The sequence below is a fragment of the Myxine glutinosa genome, chromosome 13 (genome assembly GCF_964187855.1).
Source record: "Myxine glutinosa chromosome 13, kmMyxGlut1.1, whole genome shotgun sequence".
Lineage (NCBI taxonomy): Eukaryota > Metazoa > Chordata > Myxini > Myxiniformes > Myxinidae > Myxine > Myxine glutinosa.
In genome coordinates this window covers 84,121,008-84,123,657 of record NC_136273.1, presented here as the reverse complement: position 1 = coordinate 84,123,657, position 2,650 = coordinate 84,121,008, and positions in this window count along the sequence as shown.

Below are 2,650 nucleotides of genomic sequence, written 5' to 3'. Positions count from 1 at the left end.
CAGGATTGTTGTGTGATGCACCTGGGCTCGAAAAGTTTCTCAAGCAGATCCACCTTTTCCTGATCACCCTTTCTTGCTTTAGCAGATCACACTTACTACAAACGGACAAATCGTTCTGCTAAACACCAAAGTGGTTTACTGGGAATATCCAACAAAAATAAAAGAAATAAAATTCCCCTCCAATTTAAAGTAATAACCTCCAGTTGCAAATCTTTACCATCACAGGTAAAAACCGAAAACAGAACTCGAAAGAAAACTTCGCACTCGAGTCTGTTTTTTTTTTTTTTTTTTTTTTTTTTGTATACAAGATCAAGGCTCATGTAAGAGCAAACATCAATCACAAAAAAAAAAACAGACACACAAAACATACAATAAAGGGAGCGCGAGACAAGATGGGGAGAGACAGGGAAGCACACAAGTACAAGAGCAGAGAACAGGGACATCAGGAGATCTGTGGGAGGGAGAGGGCTTGGGGGGAGGAGGTATGGGAGGGTGGGGCGGGGGAGTGGGGGGCATGGGGGTTTTGAGGTATAAAACACATGGACACTGTTCCGATGATTGTTGAGCTATCAGTGCATTTGTTCTTGATTTTAGAATCGAGTTTGAGTGTGGTTAAGGCTCGTTAACGCACTGTTAATCAATTGACAGGTACAAAGAAGAAAAGAAAACCGACGAATGTACAAAGGATTGTTATTTTATACCAAAGAGTGAAGGGGACTTTTGGAGGGGTGGTAGCTCGAGGGGGAGTTGTGAGTTGAAACAGATCCTGTTGGAAGGACCTCAAAAGCAAATGCTAAATGTTATTACTGGAGTTAATGTGCCTACATTTTAGAGAGGGCCAGGGGAGGGGGGGGGGGGGTATAAGAAATGGCATACAAAGAAGCACTGTTAACAACAAAAAACACACAAAATAATAGTGCTAAATGCAGTTAATACCTCGGTGCTTGAAGTATGGTTGATCACGTGTTTTCTTTGGATGCCTCTCAGATCCAGGTTGAATCATCTGTGAGATTCTGGCACGAATCGCGTCTCGCCGTCTGCTTACTTCTGTCTCTGCATCTGCCCACCTCGAGGCAGAGCAACTCAGTTGGAGTTCACATCATCATTTGGTGGACTCACTATATGAAAACCTCACTTGAGATGCAGCAGCAGCAAACACCGCTGTGCCTCGGATCATTCCGCGTTGTACAGACGGGGACGGAAAGCAGGCTTTTCCATCTACATTTAACATACCATGGACTTGTGAAAAGTAGGCCAATAAATGCAAGAATCCTGCCCAAATTCCATGAACTCTGCCCTGATGCGTGCGTCGGGCAGTTGCAGCAGTTAGCATAGTTGTGCCGAAGGAACGCTACAACAATCAGATAAAAATTGTTCTCAAATCTCGGTCGAATACGCATGATTCGCAAGACCGATGAAGAAGGAACACCACATATGGTAGTCAACTGATGTGTGTCATTGAACTTTACTTGAGCCCTAACTTTGAGACAGCTTAAAAATTTCCTGATGCTCTGTGACTACAAGGAGAATTTAATTTAAATACCTGAAAATGAACAAACACTGACATAGACATAATGGTATTAGCTGGTTGTACAAACGACTCAGCGAAGAGATATAGTTTCTACCAAAATGTAGGTATTTACAGAAATCCTATGACATGGAGATTTGTATCAATAACAATGGAAATGTCACAGTGGAAAAAGCATGGATGTTCTTCTTCTTCCTAATGCAGCCCAATGCACCAACCGATGCCGGCATATGGGACAGTGCCGGATTAACCATTAGGCAGACAAGGCATGTGCCTTAGGGCCAGCCAAAAATTCGGGCCACAAAAATTCAAAGTTAATACATTTTATGTCATCATTGACCAACTGCGAAGTGCATTGCAGAAACGCATGGAGGCGTATTTTGTAGTGCTGCAGCGGTTTGGCGTTCAGACAGAGTTTGACTCTATGACGGACGAGGATATCAACACTGCTATTACAGGGCTTGTCAGTGTGCATCACAAGGATCTGAATACTGATTTTGCGTCAGAGTTCCGTCAGTTCATTTGCTGGTATAAAGACCAAGTGCCCTCAAGTTCCCCCTCAACAGGGTGTGCACAGGCACAGCATATGTTTGGAGCTGCTGCACACCACTGGAGTTAATGCAGCCTTTCCAAACACTGCAGTGGCTCTCCGAATATACTTAGCACTGATGGCCACCAATTGCTCAGGAGAACGCTCATTTTCGCAGCTAAAGAGAATCAAAGATGTGAAGCGCTCGCCCATGCATCAACAGCGTCTTGGTGCGTTGGCCCTTTTGTGCATTGAAAGTGATTTGCTCCGAGAACTGGACTTCATTTCCGTAATTGAAGAGTTTGCGGTTGTAAACGCGTGCAAGGTTACAATCTAAGGTCTAGTAAACTGCAAAGCAAAGTGCCAAATCTGTGCGTGTTTTGTCATGCATATATTCATTCACTGCAAATTGTAAAGACCAAACTAGTTTGAAAGTAGTTTATTTTCACATTAAATATTTGTCTTTTTTTGTATTAAATATTTTGTTCATGAATCGGTTCATCTTTTGTCTGGGGTCCATTTCCATGAGCCCAAGATCTAATTTAAATTGTTCAGGCCATTCTCTAAAATTTCAAAATGTGCCTTAGGGCCAG